The sequence below is a fragment of the Sphaeramia orbicularis genome, chromosome 24 (genome assembly GCF_902148855.1).
Source record: "Sphaeramia orbicularis chromosome 24, fSphaOr1.1, whole genome shotgun sequence".
Lineage (NCBI taxonomy): Eukaryota > Metazoa > Chordata > Actinopteri > Kurtiformes > Apogonidae > Sphaeramia > Sphaeramia orbicularis.
The window spans coordinates 9,927,385-9,949,177 of record NC_043979.1 but is presented as its reverse complement, the minus strand read 5'-3'; the positions used below and the strand labels follow the sequence as shown (position 1 = coordinate 9,949,177).

Here is a 21,793-nt window from a genome sequence, read left to right as displayed (position 1 = left end):
AACCACACCTATCAGTCTGAATGAAGCATTTGTTGAAAAAAAGTTTTTTGGGTCATACAGCAGGGAAACCAAACAAAGAAAACCCTCTTCCATTGACGTTTGTGTGAAATGTGCCATATATTGTTTTTTATCCCAAAGAAATTAATCTAATCTTGTTTGATCATTCTGTTGTTTGGCTTTGTCCTAGCATCAGAGGTCATGACTTAGTACAGGCATCCTAATAGCTCTATGATATTATTTTTTTTTTTTTTTTTCAATTTTTCTTTTTTTCTTTAAATAAATCCAACACATCCTCATACCTGAACAAAAGCATATTAAACACCAAAACCTCTCAAAAACAATGTACGTGCACAACATTTTCAGACACAAAATACCACTAGTAGCATGAATACAGTAAACATCACCAGTAATACATATAAAAGCTTAAGTGGCTTTAGTGAGAAATCATAGCTAATGTTTGGTTTTAAGTTTATGAATCCATCAACATAGTTAGGGTTAAAAAAAAAATCATGGTTAGGGCTAAATTATTAGCAAACTCTTTGAATGTATCAGTTTTTTATGCATTTACTTGCAGAGTACAAGAGGTCACTCAACGATCTAAGCCCACATTAAAAAAAAAACAAAATCCGGTTCCTTTTAAATCAGGTTCTAATCCCGTAAAGGAGGTCATGGAGTTAACTCATGAGTTAACCTTTCACCTTTTATCCTTTTAATGAACTAAACGCAGGCCAATACAAAGTAACATTGGAAATCAATTGATCAAACACAAAGAGAAACAATCAAATTCAACTAATTTAGCAGAGACACAGGGGACAATATATACTGAATGTGTAACAAATACAACCGGAACCCAGAAGCAGACCGACACAAAGGTATGAGTTTGAAAACCTTTACTGAGGCTTTGTTGAAGCAACAGGAGTTCAATATAACAGTTACAGTTTTAGACACAGTTACAAACTCAGTCTCAGTAATCCGACAGGGGTAAGGCAAAGGGGGGCGTCGGGGACAGGCAGATAGTCCAGTAACCGGGGAGTCCGTAGAGTCCAGAGGGGCTGAGACAGAAGACAGGGTCCGAGGCAGAAACAGGTCGAAACCAGACGGCAGGCAGAGAGACGTGGTCAGGGACAAAGGGCAGGTCGAGCACCAGGGAAACGGACGAAAAGGCAGAACCAGGCTGACGAGACAGGCAGGGATCAGACGACAGGTAGCAGAGCGGGTCAGGGACAAACGAGATCAGACACGAAGAATCAGGTAGGTGTAATGCTGGAAAGTTTCTCACAGGTAGAAGACAATCTTGCAAAGAACAAAGGAGGGAGAGGTGAATATAAACCCTCTACCTAATGAGCCCAGGTGTGCTCACAGGTGAGGGGAATGAACTGATGAGGAGGTGTGACAGAAAGAGCAATGAGGAGGTGTGGCTGAGAGTGAGGGGAAAAAAGAGAAAGAAAGAGAAACAGCAGAACAAAAAGACAGAGATGTTACAGAATGAGTGGTCCAGTCAAACACATAACCAGATAACAGAAACACACTGAATAACCACCAAAAAAATTACAGCACAGTTAAAGGTTAACTCACTTTATTATCTATGTACGTGATGGGCCAAGTCAGTCTATCTTGTTCCATTCAAGACTTGATTGATACTGCTTCGCTTTGAAGTGGATTTTATAAAAACAAATTGCTAAAATAAATTGAAAAGTCTTCCCAGCCAACTGTTTGCTCTGTAAAGAATAATAATATGCAATTCTTTATGAGCAGAATACAAAAGTGTGTCGGGATGAGATCCAATCAGAATTCATGCTGTTATCTCATGTAATTGTTTTGGACAATTGCATCGTTCGTTGAAAGAGCATCATCCCAGAGCCAGAACATAAACAGTCAGCAGAGGCATTCATATTCCTGAGACAATGTTCCAGTATGGTTTGCTTTGTAATTACCTCATATACCTTGAACAAGTGCATATTGTTGTAGTTATTTCTATAGGCTACAAAGACTGCCATGCTTGCCCATGCTTTCCCTTAAATGCATTAACGATGATGACAACAATAGCCATGAAATGTGCTACTCTCTACAGCAAGCTTTGCAGTCTTTGCCTAGAAAAGAGTAAACACTCAGACTTCTTATGAAACAAATGTCTCAAGAGGGTTTGCCTCTGGGGAAGCACTGATCTTCTTGTACAGGTAATTTGTGTATCGTTTGTAGCAGCTCTGATTATACATGGCCTCTCTACGTAAATGAATGAGAAGTCTTTCATCTTTACGGCCCTGTACCGCTTTGATAAGGTTACCTGCTGTTAGTGTTTCACATTTCGAAAGATTTTCTCTACTCCTTTTTGGATGGGATGGGGCTCATTTGGCAGTTGGTAGTCCCTTACATAATGTAATAGTAATACAGGTATGAGGCACGGAGGCATGGAATGTCTTCATTAAAGATCACTGTGAGAAAGTTCACACACTGTGTTTTTCAGGGGTCCTAGGATTCTGATACCATGCCAGATTTACATGAAAAAATAAGATTATGCTGTTTTGGCCCCGACCTATTATTTATGAGGAAGTGAAAGCCCAAACCAAGCGTTATCACATCACCGTTGAAAGCTCAGTTTATACTTCCTAATGCAGATCCAGTGGTGGATTAATTAGCAGAACTGCACTGTATTTGCGCATTACTCAAACAAGTAGTTTCCATCTGAAATTGCATGAAAAGGCACTTTAGGGGCTATAATTTTCAAAATTTTCTCAGGGGAGGGCCCCCTGAACACCCCTTTGCATTATGTGTATTCAGTGTCAGTTGTGTGGTTGAGAGGCCACAAGACCTTATTGCTCAGGGGCCTATGATTGCTTAATTTGGTCCTATTCAGACCTGTGAATTGCTGGATGCAGGCCCACCAATGACCCATTCCTCATGACCTAACCTGAAGAAAAATTTTCAGGCTTGAGATTTTTTTTTTTGCAATCACCCCTGGTTTTTGTTGAGATGCAGATTAACTCCTTAATGTTTAATTACACAGACAGATTTCCATTCTCATGGTGTAGATGTCTTTCAAGACAGTTTGTCAAATATTGCTCTTATACATTGCTCTGCTATAGTACAGTGTATCTGAATAAAGTTCAAAAAATATTGCAATGTTGTGTGTACCTGCCCTATTCTAGGCACTTGTACCTTGTCATAGTTACCTTATTACAATACTCAGCGACAGTAGTTGCCTCAATCTGACTTCTAGATTATTTCACAGATTAGATAGCTTGCTGTGCTCACCAGGCTGCTGGCCCCCAACATTTTATGATTGGCAGCATGTGAGTGAAGGGTCTAAACCCATAAAGTTTTAGGTTACTCCTAATGCCGCATTTCCACTATGTCGTACTGGCTTGAAACGCGGCATAAGTGTGTTACACAGAAAGCCCACCTGTACAAACATTTGTCAGATTTCTCTCTGAAAATTAGAATGAAAAATATGCATTTGAGACAAACCTTCAATGTGTTGGACTGTCTGTTATTTTACTGCTCTTGCTATATGGGCCTTATTTGTGAATAGCACTGTAACACTTCTGATGGAAGCCTTGATTAGCTGGCACTTGTGCATTTCCAGAATCCAAGTTAAATGCTGCATGGCATTTGCTTTCTTCCACCTGCATAAAATATAGCCAAAATTAGAAACATTCTGTCCAAAAATGATGCTGAAGAATTGATCCATGTATTTATTACATCTAAACTAGATTATTGTAACTCCCTACTTGCAGTGTATCCTAAAAGTTCTCTAAAAAGCTTTCAACTGGTTCAAAACTCAGCGGCAAGACTATTAATAGAAACTAATAGAAGAGAGCACATCACCCCTGAGCTACAAGCCCTTCACTGGCTTCTGAGTTTAGAATTAAGTTTAAAATCCTCCTTCTTTACATACAAGACCATTAGTGGTATGGGCCCTTCTTATCTCAAAGTAGGGCTGCATGATTTTGGCAAAAAATAAAATCCAGATTTTTTCCTCTAAAATCTTGATTTTTGATTTTGATTTTTGGGTAAAACTACAAAAGACAACAGAAGTCAGCATGTCGTTTTCGTGAGCAGCCCACAATGCAAGCCACTGCTCCCTACCTCAAATCTGTGATGATATCACATGAAGGGCCCACATAAGTTTTTTGGGTTTTTTTTTCTTCTTCATTAAATCTTTATTGAATGAAGTAGAGTATACAAACAATGTATACAACAAGAAAATAGCATAAGTTTGCCAGGGGGAATACACTACAATATAATGTCCAAATCAGAGCAAATACTGATGGTTTATAGCCTTTTTGTTTCCAGATTTATCTAACAGCTTTGAATAAAGTTAAACATCTTTCAAAAAATAAATAATGTTTGGTTTTGTGTTACAGAACTTACATTTGTGAATGAAAAATTTGGCAAGTAAGAGACCTAAATTAATTATTAATTTAAAAAAAAAAAATGTTTTTTTTTTCTTGTTTTTTCCTTTTTGGGGTATCTGGGCCCACAGAAGTGATACTACAGTAAGTTTTTTTGTTTTGTTTTGTTTTGTTTTTTTGAACAATGAACATTGAACAGTATATATACATAATAGTATACATCAAACAAGGGTAGAAAGTTTCAGAATTCACAGAAAATTTTACATTACAAATATATAGAAATACATGTAAGTAAAAACATTAGGAAAAAAATAAAAATATATATCATAAAAATAAAAATTGCTTGAGGTATGAATAGAAATTATACATATTAAATAAGATTATACACTTGACATGTTTTTGTTTTTTTTTTGTTTTATTTGCTTTAGAATTTATGCTGTTCCTCAAATTGTCCACATAATTAGAAAAAAGGACTTTGATGTTTGGACATTGATGTGCAAATTTGGAACAATGACTGTGAAATTTGGCAAAAATAATCAAAAGGTTGATAATATATCTTTTTTCCGGTGGACGTGTGTGGACCACGTAATATGAGTGTCCCCATGGGTTCTATTTAAACTGGGGGGTCCGTGTGTGGAAGAGACCGACCCAGGACATGCTGGAGGGATTATATCCCCGGAGCTGGCGGATGTGTCTGGGCAGAGGGCTATCTGGGCTCCTCTGCTGAGGCTGCTGACCCCGCAACCTGGACCCAGATCAAAAGACGACAGTACAGTGTGGATCCAGGACAACGTAAGATAAGTGATCCCCATAAATCTATATTGCAGGATCCATGCGTGAAGCCGCGGCTTTTATTGCTATAAGTACTGCAGGATTATTAAGAGATTTAACGTCTGTGGTCATTACACAGACTTCTGTGAAAGCCCGCTGTCACAGATAGGAAGAAGAGCCTATGGGAGCCCGCAGGCGCGTGGCCCAGAGGTGCGCGCAGCCGGGAGGCATGAGAGAGTTTAAATCGATTTGACAATTTCCCTTTTTTAAAAATTGTCCTAATTCAAAAATCCGATTTCAATTTAAAATCGATTAATCGTGCAGCCCTATCAAAGAACCTCTCATGCCGTATCATCCTAACAGAACACTTCGCTCTCAGAAGTAGGAAGTAGTAGTAGTAATAGTAGTAGTAGTAGAAGTAGTAGCCGTGCAAGTGCATCACCTGTTTCACTACTAATAATCTACAATATTTAGTTTACTTAGTCTGTTCACCACTATTCACCCTGTGTCCCTTTTCCCCACTCCCCTCAGGGGGAGTGGCTACTGTTTGAGATGTGGCCACTTAAGGCCCAATGACGATGGGACATTGCACACACTGTGCAGTTTTCAGTTTGAATTTGACATGATTTCATCCTGTACGACCCTTTTCAAAAAAAAAATTACTTTTAAGGCTCACTTATGTACGCAAATAGGCATGTCCGTTTCTAATATTGTCATGTGTCACTGCCGTCATACTTCCATGCATCCTGTATGTTTGAATGAGCGTTTCTCAATCATTCAACCAGAGGGCACTGCTCTTAATTACCATACTGGCTGAATACCACAAGAAAGAGTAAAGTTTCTTGAGAAGAAGAAAGTAAATAATGACAAACATTGCGATGATGGATGAGGTTTTACTAATGTGGATACTAATATTAATATTCTGAAGGGTAGTTGTCATAAATATGTTGGTAGTTTTTCACTAACTCACATAGTCACTCTTTGAAAGCCGCTATTTATGTAAATTATTCTGTTGAAATCTCAACACTGCCTCCATTGGTCCCGGTGGTACTGCTCTGTTTCATTCATCTGGGTATGCATCTGCAAGCTCCTACAAAACAGATGAACAGAATGCTCTGTCCGTATCTGTCTGCACCTTTAACGTATAAATGGTGCTCCTCTTGTAGTACAGAAGTTAATGCTGCACATGTCTCAACCACAGTTTTGCTTATGGCCAAACTTCCAATTCAATACTGGAAACCTGATGAATTGAAAGTCTCACTTGCAAAAATAAAAATTATAGCAAAGTCTGGTTTATTTATGTTTAGTATTCATAACATTTCATTCTGACTGATTAATTTTTCTCCTTTTTGACTGTAGGGTATGAAATTAATTGTGAATTATTCAGCCTCTTAACACCATTATAGCTGTATAGCAATTAAGAAATTAATAATATTGTAAGTTATTGCAGTCATGTTTTTTAATCCATTTAATATTAAAGAACGTGCAAACTGTATAAAACTTTAAAAAGTTAAATCTTAGATCCACTGTCCCTTTGACCCTCTTGAGAATAATATTCAGAAGATGAATGAATGAATGAAAACCACAGTCCCTCCTCTCTGGCCATCACTTAATCTTTTTTATTCAGTCCTGACCCCTGTCCTATTATTACTCCACAAATATTATACACTCTTCATCCTTTTTTTTCTTTGTCTGGGATCCCTCCTAGTGACACAGATATTGACATAAAAATCAGCAAATGGGTTCCTCACGAACTGGAACACACTGAAGAACAACAAGTATTTGAATTTTGGATGAGTACTTTTTGTTTTGGGGCTCTTTTTTATAAATCAGTCCAGCTGCTTTTTGGCACCTGGTTCAACTCCAAAAAGCAGCTACAACTCTAGTCAAACTCTAAAAATACAGTAAAAAGAAGTAAATGAAAATCACAACACTGCAAACAACAGTAGAAACAAAAAAACACAAAGAAAATGGTGTAAAAACAAAAAAAAAAGCCCAAACCATCTATTTTTATAGTGAGTCGGCCTCGCTCACTGCTCTGTGTTTTGCCCCCCATTTCACAGGCAGTGGGTGGTGAACTGAGCATGCTCAGATGTCCACGCAAAAACACACAGCCTATTCTATCAGCACATTTTGAAATTTTTCCTATTGAGCGAACGGTTGAATTTTTATGAATATTTATTATAAATCATAAATTCAGAACGCTCACCATCGACACATCAAGGGTTAAAGGATTAAGCAGTATAAAACAACAGAAGTAAATCTAAACTACATATCCCTGAATCCCTCTGTCCTCTGGTGGTTTTTATACAGCCTCATTAGTGGTTCCTCCTGTATTGGCAAATGCATAGTTAGGCCTGCCTTTTTCTAACACCCAGGGATAGTGGCAAAATGGAACCCTTAGCACCAGTTATGTGGAACCAACAATGGACATAACATAAATTAAGTTAACATAAAGTTTGATAATGTTGGATTGAAGAAAATTTAATATTGAATAGTCAAAACAAAAGCTAATTAAATGTGTACGCTTACAATGTATCTTCAACTGACAAAACTAAATGTACTAAATCATGACCCAGGTATCATAATTTTTGTGTTTAAAAAGTCAAGAAAATAAAGATATAATAGTCTGTGAGGGTTAGCAGCATGCTGTAGTTGTGTAGCTGCAGGTGCCACCATCACATTTTTAAATAATGTTATCAATTAAATGAGGAGGGCTGTGAATTTAGGTGCCTCCAAGCTTTTGACACACTTTTGTCAATGCCAAGATTTGTCACACTCACTCATTACAAAGCATAGACATAAAACACATGTCATGACAAAAATGGGCTACTTATAATGTTCAGGGGATTCATTTTTGTGTTTTCTACACTTTTTTCCACACTTAAAACTGATCAAGAATCAGCAAGAGCAGTGATAAAGAACACAAGAGACATGTACAATCAGTATGAGTTCCCATCACTACATTTGATTCCGTCCATTTGTTGAGCTCGATACATGAGTAATGGGTCGAAGTATGTAGCGGAGTCATGTAACCTACAGCTGCTAGGCCCTGTACTTTTATGACATAAAGCTCCGACAGGAGGATCTGGGTCGGGAATGGAGATTCGTTTTTTGCTCTGGATCAGTTCCTATTTGGTTCTTGAGTCAGGTCTGGAAGATTAAGTATTAGTCCATGGGCCAGGCCAGGTAGTGGTACCACCAAAGGGGGTAAAACCTTTGTGGCGCCATTTTGTTAGTAGGACATATATATGTGTATTAAACCATGAGAGCCTTTCCAAATGAGTAGCTTAGTCATGATTATATGGTACCTCTTTTTTTCCAAAAAATGTATCATTACGTTTAATGGCGTATGGTGGTATTTCTGAATTATTCCACCTTTTCCTGTAAAAATGCTAGTGGAATTGGTCCAAGATAAGGTTGTGACATTACATTATGCTTCTACTTTTCAGATTTTATAGGAAGATGTTACAATTGATTGTTTCTTTCAGAAAATAGTACACGTGTTTTCATTCCATTCGAGCACCGCATCCGAGGCAAGTAAATATCAATGTTTATTTGAGACTTAGTCAAGACATAGTTAAGATTGAAATAAGTGAAATGATGATAAATTCTGTTTTCATACAGAGCAAATGAAAGCAAATGCAAGTTCTGGAGTTCTGGAGTGATCACAACAAAGACAGCAGTTTAATAATGACACAACTACAGAGCAGAAAACGAATATACCATTTCCTTTCATACATAAAAGCACATGTTATAGAGCCAATCCTGGTGCAAACAGACAAGAAAAGAACACATGAGGTATTTTGGTGTCTTTGCAGGTCTGGATGGCCGAACTGAAAATGGACTCAGGGATGAGTGGCACAGCACCCAAGCAGGCACGCCTTAAATTCCTGATACTACTTTTGTCTCAGTTCCCGAATAAAATTCTCTCTCTATTTAACCTTTCTTAAGTGTTTTATCACCATTTATTAGGATTTTATCCTCTGTGATTTGCATTTTTTTTCTGTGAAAATCAGGTATTTTCCTGTATTTGAAGACCCTGGTGCTAAAAGTACTGATATCACAAAAAAAAAGTCTGTTAAAAAATATTTAGAGGGTGGACTTAGCTAAACAAATACATCATGTTTATATGCTCAACTTGAATTGTCCAAAAATGTGACCTCGGTACTTTTCGCCCCAGAGTCTTCATTCATTTTGATTTGATTTAGTGTTTTATTACGAACATGCAATGAAATTTAACATATATGCAACAAGCAAAACATAAATAATAATACAAATATCAACAATTATAACAATCTTAGACAGAAGAACAGCACAATAGTTTCATTTACATCTCCAAAAAGGGGTGGGAAGAAGTGCAACTTATTTAATCCCACCCCCTCTCCAGAAAATGTTATTAATAATAAATATTTATCTCCCTATTTTATGAATCATGTACTTTAGTCATCATGGAACTTGAGAAATAGTTTCTTTTTCTGTCAAATCTGTCATTAACTAAACATAAACCCAGTGTGTCCATCCACTGTCATTGATCCAGCTCCATGGGCTTTACTGGAGAATCAATGTTGTAGAAGATGAAGGTGTTTCCATGGTAACTACGGAGCCTCTGAACGTCCAAATATGGTCATATCTGATGACCATGAAAAAATGAAGAACTGTATTTTACACCAATTATTTACATGTATTGATAGAATTAATGGATCAATCAGTATTAAACAGTTTAGATCAGTAGATGCTTTTGGTCACATGCGTATATTTGGGTCTTTATGGGTTAATTATGCTCATAATGAAACTGCTAAACTATTATATACATTTTACATTTTCTTCTTACCTTAAGGACTTTCTTTCACATTCACTTTACCACCTTATTTCACTTAACCTTAATTAAACTTAGCTTAGAGGAGAGACTATTCATCGAGACTACTATATGTGTAATGCTGCAGTATGCACATATCTACTGTCTAAACTGTTTATTTTGGTTTATATGTAACTCAGATCTTAATAACAAAGACACATAATAACAAAGAACTGGCCATGAATGTGGCGAATCTGTGTTGGTATTAACATTCCATACATTCAAATGACGTTTTATGACCTCTGATTTTGTCCCTCACAGTGGGTTTATTCAATGGCTGATAGCTAGGACTAAGCTACTACTCTGGAATGGCTATCATAGCAAAATATTATCTATAGATACAGGCCATTTCAAAATGCATCACTAGAACTTGCCCCCTTGGTGGTACCAATATCCCAAATATCTGGTTTTTGCCCATGGACTATAGGTAGGACTAATCGCTACCATTGATGGTCAGAGTGATTCAAGTGTTAGTGCAGTGGTTTCCAACCTTTTCTGGCTCATGACCCCATTTTAACATTACAAATTTCTGGTGACCAAAGGTATTCAAAATGGAGCCAATTTTTTGCTAAAATTAATTTGTTTTTGATCATGTAATAATTTGCTTTACTATGTTGCAAATAAACATTAATTTCAGACAGCATTTAGGCTGTATAATGTATATTATTTGGACGGAGGCAGAAAAGGCAGGCTGAGATTACTGCACAAAGTGAGAATTTTATTTTCCTTGGTCAGGATATGTACAGTCAGTCCAGCTTGAATTTACAAGACTGCCAATTAATACTGAATAAACAATAACTCAAACTATGAATTATGAAAGAGCTGCAGCATCTTAAACCAGCCACAACGAACATTTGAAAGATAACCACAGTGCTTCAGTTTCAGCTTCGGAGTTTGAGAGTCACCACATATATACACTGAACAAAAATATAAATGCCCCACTTTTGTTTTTGCTCCCATTTTTCATGAGCTGAACTCAAAGATCTAAAACTTTTTCTGTGTACACACAAGGTTTATTTCTCTCAAATATTGTTCACAAATCTGTCTAAATTTGTGTTAGTGAACACTTCTTCTTTGCTGAGATAATCCATCCACCTCACAGGTGTGGCATATCAAGATGCTGATTAGACAGCATGATTTTTGCACAGGTGTGCCTTAGGCTGGCCACAATAAAAGGCCACTCTAAAATGTGCAGTTTTATCACACAGCACAATACCACAGATGTCACAAGTTTTGAGGGAATATGCAATTGGCATGCTGACTTCAGGAATCTCCACCAGAGCTTTTGCCTGTGAATTGAATGTTCATTTCTCTACCATAAGCCATCTCCAAAGCTGTTTCAGAGAATTCATGAAGAAGACTGTGCGAGGAAAATGGTGGTCACACCAAATACTGACTGGTTTTCTGACCCCCCTGGACCACTCAATACAGTAAAAGTGCACATTTTAGAGTGGCCTTTTATTGCGGCCAGCCTAAGTCACACCTGTGCAATAATCCTGCTGTCTAATCAGCATCTTGATATGCCACACCTGTGAGGTGGATGGATTATCTCAGCAAAGGACAAAGGAGAAGTGCTCACTAACACAGATTTAGACAAATTTATGAACAATATTTGAGAGAAATAGGCCTTTTGTGTACATAGAAAAAGTTTTAGATCTTTGAGTTCAGCTCATGAAAAATGGGAGCAAAAACAAAAGTGGGGCATTTATATTTTTGTTCAGTGTATATGTGTGTGTGTGTATATATATAAATATATAAATATAAATTTATATATATATATATATACATATATATATAATCAGTTACTAGAAATTTCAGGTGACTCCATTTGAATTACAGGAGACCCCACATGGGGTCCCAACCCTAAGGTTGAAAAACACTGTATTAGTGTATGAATTCCATAACTTTCACTGCACATGTTAAAACTCCAGTCCATAGATTCTGGTTTTCATTCTGTATATTGACCACGTCCCTGACCACGTCTCCAGCCTCAGTGCTCCTGTCATCAGTCAGCTCATCCAGCCACAAACTCCTTGCCTGTCCCTGACTCGCCTGCTGCTCGCTCCTCACCGGCTCCTTGACTCTACCAGTGTATTTGTCAGACTACGGCAATGTTTTTCAACCTTGGGGTTGAAACCCCGCATGGGGTTGCCTGAAATTTCAAGTAATTGATAAAAAAGTACGTATATCTTTCAAATGTTTATTGTGGCAGGTTTAAGATGCTGCAGCTCTTTTATAATTCATAGTTTGAGTGATTGTTTGTTCAGTATTAATTGACAGCCTTGTAAATATAAGCTGGACTGACTGTACATATCCTGACCAAGGAAAATAAAATTCTCATTTTGTGCAGTAATCTCAGCCTGCCTTTTCTGCCTTCGTCCAAAATAATATACATTATGTAGACTAAATGTTGTCTAAAATTAACATTTATTTGCAACATAGTATAGCAAACTATTACATGATCAAAAACGAAAAAATGTCCCCATTTTGAATGTCTGGGGTCACCAGAAATTTGTAATGTTAAAATGGGGTCACAAGCCAAAGTGTATGACCTGGAGTGGATCAAGGTCAGCATGGATAATGTTGGGAGAATGGCCGAACCAGTGTTATAGACAAATCCACACTATTTACAGAAGACACTTCAACAAGTGGTGCCAGGCACAACAAACCCCGCCCCTCGCATGTATTGTAACTTATTTTGTCATTGATCCAGCTGATGTCATCATGTCTATGCTTGTGCTGATATCAACATAGACATGGACAGCATAGACAAATGTTATCCATTATAAGCAAATGGGGAAAAATAAAAGATTTTAAAAATTCATTAAAAATTTGAACTTTGACCTACTTTTCCCAAAATGTAATTGCATCTATTCTGGGTCACTGGCGATTTATAAACCCAATTTGGTATGAAGTCAAACAAAAGTTTTGCTGCTAAAGTGTAAACAACAAACAAAGAAACAAACCGAACCAAAACAATACCCCTTGCCTCCCCTTCGGAGGGCGGGGTAATGACCCCAACCAAAACTTGGTAAGTTTTTTTTGTCCACTTTCAGGGACAAGATTTTGACAGCTTTATTTAAAAAAGCAAAAGAAAACTGCCCACTGCAGAGGATATTAGTTAAAAAAAAATTCAAATGTATTTGACTAAAATGTTTGGTCATGCTCGTTCAAGACTATTTGTTTTCATGCAACAAATGCAACCTTGGACTATCCTGGGTCTCAACAGTTTAAGTTTATAGCCTTCATGACACCTTCGTGATGGATTAACACCTCTGTCTGGCACGTCCACTATTATCCAGCGTGTCCACAATTTGCACAACATTAACATTTAGTCCATTTAGTCCAGGGGTGTCCAAACTTTTTTTAAAGAGGGCCAGATCTGATAATGTGGAGATTGCCAGGGGCCAGTGGTCCCTTCGGACGTTTTTTAAACAGTAAAAATTACATATAAATGTGCTGTTCTACAATAATTTTATTTTCATTGTCACAATATAATTTTTTAAAATGGCAATGTAACCAAATCTACGCCACTCAGGTGTGAAAAAAATTAAAAAAAAAAAAAAAACAATTCTGTCTTCCTTTCACATCTGGAGTCAGATAACATAGAACAAACTGTGTGGAGTATCTTAAACTTCCAAGAAGTTGATAAAAATCTTAACCCCACATTAATTTTAAACATGACATATGAGTAATCATTACTCATATATTACTCAGTAATGTAAAGTCTGTTAACGTTTAAGATGAAAATATATGACTCTTACTCTTGTCTTTCACAAAATCATTCAGAAAGTAATATTTGTGTCCCATCTACAAGTACATAACATCAGCAATTATAGGCAACTAACCTGGCAACTTGGTAGCCTGCCTTGGTGGTGAATTCATTGAACTCCCAGGTTCACATGAAGAGTCACTGTTGTGAGTTTAAAGCAGCTTGAATTTGCTTCACTTTTTCGGAGCGCTCACTCCCTTGTAGTTTGTCATATGCGTTAGCATGTTTTGTCTGCTAGTGTGTCTTTACATTGAATTCCTTAAACAAGGCAACAATCTCTTGAGAAATTAGGCAAACACAATCGCCTCGATTTTCAGTGAAAAAAAATTGTAATTCCCATCTCTCCTGGAAGCGGCGGCCCTCACTGTCAACTTTCCTTTTTGTAATTTACAGGCGCCATGGTTAGAAATTAGCGAAAATGGTTCACGGCAAGGTCACAGAGCCAGATAGAGTTAGAGTGGTGCTGCCACCATGAGGTGAAAGGAGAAAGTGCATTTTGAACCTTTTATGATTCATGTACTCTGTTCAACAGTCCAAGCGGGCCATAAATAATACATTATAAAACCCAAGCTGTGGGCCGTATAAAATCTGACCGCGGGCCGTGATTGGCCCCCGGGCCGGACTTTGGACATGCCTGATTTAGTCTTAGCATTTAGTCCAGTTTGGAGTCATTTTTGTTTTCTGGACATTGATATTTTATAAAATGAAGGTTGTGTGGACAGGCCATCATTATATTCCCACTTTCATTCCATAGATAACAACTTTCCTCCAGTCTATTCTGAATTTCATTTAACACAAACCAACTGGCATTTAATAGATTTCACTTTTCATTATATTACAACTTCCAATCCTCCATTCTTTCCCTTTGTTTTAAATGCATTTGCAGTTATCACCATTATGCACAACTAACTTTGTCTCTCTTTTCTTATACTTTCTCCTTTTCTCTTTTCTTCCCCATTCTGCTTTGTTTCTGGATTCCAACCTGAACCTGCCCAGTGCTTTCCTGTGCCATCCAGCGTATGTAGTATTTGTTGCTCTTCTTCTATGCTTTTTTTTTTTTTTTTTTTTTTTTACCAGGGTGTTTGCTCTTTATCCAAATAAAATTCTGGACTTTTTCCAGACTTTTTCAAAACTGCTATTTTTTCCCCCCTTTCACTTTTTTACTTGCATACCTTCTTTTTTGGTTGAGATTGTACCTGTTATGTGTCAACTATGACAGAAACTTGTTTCTATACTATAAGACTTTCAAATATAATTCCAGACTTTTCAAGGTCTGGAAAACAGCTTTTCAAAATTCCATACTTTTTAAGACTTTCGAGACCTGTGCTTGCACCCTGCTTTTCTTTCTCCTCTTTACCATCACCCTGACTGTTCAAGGCAGATCTCCAACTAATAACCCTTTTAAGACCTTGACCTAAATTTGTCAGGTACCTTGAGATTATATGGTCCAAAAATATGACAGATAGAGTTCTAGGGAGTATGGTTTGGGTTTGGGTTTGGGTGTAGGTGGGGCTCACTGGAGAGGGGAGAGGGGAGGAGGAGAACTTCGAAGTGAAGGATAAGCTCCAATTCAATTTTATTTGTAGCGCCCTTTATCACAACAAGGTTGCCTCACAGGGTTTTATAGAATTAGTTGGATACGAAAACAAACAACAGTCAAATAAACAGTAGATGAAGGAAATGGATTAATGTCCTGGGCATCCCCCACCCTTAGATCCTCCTTCTCGGCAAGGAAAAACTCCAAAACCCAGTGGGAAAAGAGAACCCTCGGGGAGAACCACAGTGAGAGAGAGATTGGGGGGGTCGGTCAGAGAGCCCCCCTCTGCCCTTCCACCACCTCAGATGTCGAATAGCAGGGGCTGTCAGATCCACAGACACCCTACTGGCCCTTTGATATGCATGCCTACTAATGTCTCATTGCATTAAAAGAGGGTTTAAGGGAGACCTTAGTTAGATCAGCATCAGCTGCAAAACTACCAGGAGGCTGAACAGCTTCTTTCCACAGGCTGTAAGACTTAGTAATGGACTGTCCCCCATCTGCACATCCACATCCACACTCACCCTTGACAGTTAGTCACCTGTCAAATTAAGAGCCTGAATGCACTATGGTGGAATGGACTGGTTTGATCTGTTTTTTATTTTTCTTATGATGCTTTTAATCTATTTTATATGATATGATATTTATTTATTTATTTATTTGACAATGCTACTGCACTATAGTCGCAGACTGAGGAACTAAATCTTATTCTCTTGCGTATGTAAGTGCACAGTGAAAATGACAATAAAAATCCTTGAATCCTTGAATACATACTCCTATGTTTTCTTTAACCCATAAAGACCCTAACAGTCACAGATGACCAAAATCATCTACTGATCTAAAATGTTTAATACCTGTTGATCCACTAATCCTATCAATACATGTAAATAATTGGTGTAAAATGCAGTTTGTCACCTTTTCATGATCATCAGATATGACACATTTGGACATTCAGAGGCTTCATAGTTAGATTAGACTAGAGATTAGACTAGACAGAACTTTATTGATCCTTTGGGCAGAGCCCTCGGGAAATTGAGGTTCCAAAAGCAAAACAACACTGAGCATACACACAACAAACCCCACAAAGAAAAAAAAAAAGTTACCATGGTAACACCGTCATCTTCTACAACATTGATTCACCAGTAAAAACACATCGAGCTGGAATAATGACAGTGCATGGAGACACTTATCCTTATGTTCAGTTATTGATATCTTTGCTGAAAAAGTCACTGTACTTGGTTTTCTGTTTCTGATATAACCCTCAACTTTAATCAGAGCTTCTATTAACATCTACATGATCAGTAAATTAAACATAGAAAAATACATGATTTACACTGAAAAAACACAAAATAAGGATGATAATACTACAATCCATGGTGATAAATCTCTTAAGAAAGGTTAAATACAGAGAAAATTTAATTTGGGAACTGCCACAAAAGTATCACTGGGTCTTTATGGGTTAATTCTATCTACTCCAGCTTTCATTCCAATTTGTGAACATACTGTGTCTACTTTCAGGTTTGCATGAACACCAACAGCACACATAAATGAAGTGAACAGTTTATTCTGTGTTTGTATGGCAGAGTAACAGTATGCTTTTTCATTTGAACAGTTAAAACAGTCAAAATGAGTAATAGCATTATATAATAACTATATGTGTGTACATGAATATGCAATACAGACGACTGGAACAGAAGTGATGTACAAAGTCAGAACTGTGTACAACAAAAATTACAGAACATTTATTAACAAATATATATTAAAAAAATATATAAGTTTTGTGCAACACATTTTTGGCAAACATAACATTCATAGACCAACAAACCATGTAGAGACCAAACACTAACAATCAATACCTGAGAGTCCGTATGTCTAGCAACAACATCCTTTATCTAACTACAGGGCAGGTCGAATAGTGCTCAGCTCAGAGATCTGACATATGAACTGAGACATGACCAACACCAAACCTGTGTTTTAATAGTTCTCTGTGTGCATAAACAAGCTGTGTTAGTTCTCACTGACTTGCCACTGTGCTTTCTAGAAAAGTCAGCCAGTTTCCTTTCTTCTCCACACTGACATCAGCTTTGTACAAACATGCCCCCCCCCCCCCCCCCAAAACAGACAGAACAATATTTTTATGAACAATATATCGATCAGCACATACTTCAGTGACAACAATGAAATGGAAAAAGTGATTTCAGATGGTCCAGAAATAAAGTACAGTTATTACTGTTACTAGTACAGAACAAAATAAAAACTCCACTTCTAAGTGTTAAATTTGAAGTGAAACTGATGTATTACGTCTATTCCATGTACCTGCCCGTTCAAAAGTGCTCAACTATACTAATTGTCTCATAAATGTTATTCTTTTTCATCAAACTGGCATTCAGTTGAGAAGATGGAGAAGTCAAATGTAGTAGAAGAGTCTTCCCTATCATGGACCTTTATTGTCTGCCCCATCTGAAATGTATGTGTTCATGTGGGGTTTATGTTTGAGTCTGTGGTATGCTGAGATCTGGTCATTTGTTGAAGCTAATTCTATCTCTAAGCCAGTAGTAGCTAGTGTTGTAAAATTATACTACTGAAAAGGAGCACAAACCTCTACAGAGTAAGCAGAAAAGACAGTCAGCTTAGAAACTGCGTTATCTAACATTAATGAAAAGCCAGCTTCCCTGCGCAATATTTCTCTCCATCTCTAAGCTAATGGTAGCTGAACTTCGTAGAGTATTGCAGTTGAGGAAGTGGGGACCTGCGCACTGTAGAGAAAAAAAACACAGACCCACTAGGTCATAGCCTTGTGGGACTTCACTTTGGACATCTCAAGCTAACATTTTAGCGTCTTTTTGTTTTAGTGCCACAACTAACCATATTTGGACAAAAAGGCAGAGCTGGTAACTATGAATGGTGATAGGTGAGCTAAAACTGGCAAAACAGTAAACTTCATTAAACATTTGTGAATAACTGTCATTTGACAGCCTTGTTAGTGAAATTCCTATTTACAACTGACTTGTGAGGAAAGAAATATTTTATTCAACAGAAATCAGTTGTTACAAACCTGTTCAAATAAAAATGAGACGAACATGACAATCAGAGGCTGTTGAGAGTTAGCTTAGAAATAGAATTAGCTAATGTCAGCAAATGACTAGATCTGAAATGCTGAATGTTTGTTTGATGAATTCCAAAATATAAATTCTTCCCCTCCTACTTTGCAAGTCTTACTTTCATCCTCTTCTTGAGTGTTTCCTCAGTTAATCTTCTAATTGACATAATTTTTAATTTTCTGGCTTTAACTGTAATTCCCACACATGAGCCAAATTTGGAGACAAACTGTTGAAGTTTGGTTCATAGTGAAATAAGCAAGGACAATAACGTTGTATTTTTCACCACCACTTCAGTAAAAGTAAACAATGTTCAGAAGCTGGACCAGCAGCTCACATTAATAAATACAATCCTTCTTCACTGTCTTTAGTCATTGTTTCTTCACCAGCAGTAAATCAACACATTAAATAAACTCCAGAGGTTCCTCTACAGATTAACCAAAAATCTTAGTGTGGACAGACACTGAACAAACACTTTGAACGTTTTGAACCTGAACTTTTAAACTTGAATAAACTTGCTAGCGTAGCAGTGTCAATGCTAACAACCAGTAATGTGACGCTCCCTGTAATATATTGTAACCACAGTGGTACTCAGGCAATTTTACGCAAAAACTTGAGAAATATAATGGTTCAGACAACACTTTTAATTATTTAATGACATGATCTGTATGTTTCCTCTGAAAAGTAGATCACATGAAAAATCAACTGTTCTGTGGGAAACAAAGCTGGTTGTTTAACCCCAACTGTGAACCTGTTCAGCCCCAGCATGAACATCTGTCCCAACAAATGGAATTCATGTGAACAGCTCTAATACAAGATGTGTAAACTGTCAGAAGACACTCAGGAGTCATTCGGAGGTGGTTTGAGATGTATGTAGCAGTCAAGACAGAAATGCCTCCTGGGATGGACTGAAAGCCTGAATACACAGATAACATTGCCTATGTAACTGAAATTGAGCGCACCAACAATGACTATTGAAGTGTTTTCAAGATGTCACAAAAACCCCCATGAAAATTTATTAGGTGAGTTTTGTGTGTTGGAGGAACTTTTTTTTTCTTAAAATATGTACATGAATTTCTATATAATCTAGTGACTCAAGTGACTATTTTTGGTCATTTCTGCACACATTACAAAACAGTGACAGCAATGATTACAGTGAGGACAGTGAGTCAACAATTTCAGGTCAAATGTGGTCTACAGGGTCTGCAAGGTCCACCTCTGCATGAACGGTGAGTGTAACTGCTTTTTTAGGTACCATGAAGTAATGGTACTAATGTAAGTAATGATGTTCAAAGTGATAACCTGTATGTTGATAGGTATCTATATCAACACTTATGTTGTTGTAATGTTCTAAAAGAGATGTTCTAATGTTCTAAAATATACTTTGTGCCATTAAAAACACACGGTCCAAACATATGGATTTCCAGAATTTTCATTTCATTTCCAGAATAAAATAAAAATGTTCATTTTACTCAAACACATACCTATAAAAGAAAGTGATAATTTTGCAGTGGTCTCACTTTTTTCCATAGCTGTATATACTTCTTGGAATTTTTTCTTTTTTTTTTCTTTTTTTTTTTTTTTTGCCACTTACGGGCAAGGAACCAAATATGGTAACTTCATTGACCATGATTTTCTACATGACAATAAGATATTTTGAACAATTTCACGAAAATAGTAGTCTTTTTCTGTCCTTCAATAACACATTATAATTGAAATTTAGAATTTCAGAGTATTTCTATGAGTGACCTGTAAAAGGTGAAAGTGCATTTCATACAAGATAAGTAATAAGGTAAACAGAACATTTACAGTGTATTTGGGTAATAGATTGGACAACGCTCCACATTAGAAGCAAACCGTCAAACAGGACAGTGAATTGAATTTGCAAACAAACATTACAAAGCCAATATCATCAACTTGAAATGAAAGCTTATGTTACGTTTTTGGCTCTAGGTGAGTCTGTTTATTTGCATATGAAGCGGGGAAGTCAGATACAATCCCAAAAGATCACTCAAGATGCATTTGGAGATGGATTCTAATGCCAGGTGCAGCCTCTTGAGACTGGATGTGTATCCAGATGTTAATACATGGGCTGAACTGGACTACTTCCTGCTAAGAAAAAATACAAGGAGCAGATCACAAAAATAGGTTTTGCATATTTAGAGAAACAGTCTGTGAAGATGGAAATGAGGATGGATTAAAATGGTCTTACCACTATTTTTGACTCACATGGGATTCGATTTCTTCCACTGACTTGGTTCCATATGGGTTTTGCTCCTTTTTCCTGAATGTAATACTATTTTATTTTATGTGAGATGATGCTAACACAGAACAACTTGTAACATTATAAACTAAACAACACACCAAGCTGATGGCAAAAGACTAACACTAACTACCAAGTGATAAATTTAGACACAGAGGACGAGTGTCACTAATGGGTAAGAAATCAATGTTCAGAGTCAGGTGTTTAAGACACATGGACATGTCCAAACACTCAGTATGTGCACAGTGCTGACAGTGATGGAAACAAAGGAGGCTCAACCTGGCATGCTTACAAAAGGATCAGTGAGACAATGACTTACAGCTTTAAGCAGCAAAGGGACCATCTCCTCACTGGAAAACATACCCCTGTCACATAGGATGTGAATTTGAACACAAATGTAGTATTTGGTATTTGAGGTAGGTTCATGTGCCTTGAATAATTAGCAAATCCTATTATTTTTGTGATTTTTTTTTTTTTTTCATTTTACTGAAATCACTGTCTTTCCACTTTTACTGCTTCTATACTGGCATAATTGACCTTGGCTGGCCTGTTGAAACTGAGGTTTCGTGTACCTTTGACAGCAAAGTATAAGACTTGAGGAAAATTGTGTCTGCAGCCCTGTTCACACAAGACTACCGTTACCAAGGGACTTCACCAATGTAGCATGTACGGCAAATGTTAAATTAACATTTGCCCTACGTGCTCGTGTTTCATGTCCAGGGTGTACCCCGCCTTCGCCCTTAAGTAGCTGGGATAGGTTCCAAGCATCCCCCGTGACCCTCGTGAGGATAAAGCGGGTTCAGATAATGAATGAATTAATGAATGAATGCTTGTGTTTCATACAGCGCATTCTCATGGGATCGGCGGAAACACAGTTTCACACATGCGTGGACTAAGTATGAAATAATCACAGGCATACATGCACAAAGACACAGAGTATTGGGGTAAAATCTACGTGTATTAATCAGATTTCTCATAATCAGATTACTTTTGTTATCTGAGAAATCATATCACATTATACTGTTTACATGGTTGCTTGTATAATCTGATTATTCCAGAAATCGGATAATTGATTTTGATGCGCTGATTTTTAGTGCATGTAAAATGGGCTCACTAGTGACCTCAACATTGTAGTTCTAGAC

The 21,793-nt window shown here is 37.2% G+C and overlaps 1 long non-coding RNA gene across 1 annotated transcript; it reads right to left on the bottom strand.

The window, feature by feature from the left end:
• Window positions 1-2,504: 2,504 nt before the first annotated feature.
• On the bottom strand, window positions 2,505-20,019 carry LOC115415229 (uncharacterized). Its single transcript, XR_003934780.1, has 3 exons — window positions 20,007-20,019; window positions 5,566-5,573; window positions 2,505-2,955 (listed from the first exon to the last, which is right to left on the bottom strand). It is a non-coding gene; the product is annotated as an uncharacterized LOC115415229 (long non-coding RNA).
• Between the last annotated feature and the right edge of the window lie 1,774 nt (window positions 20,020-21,793).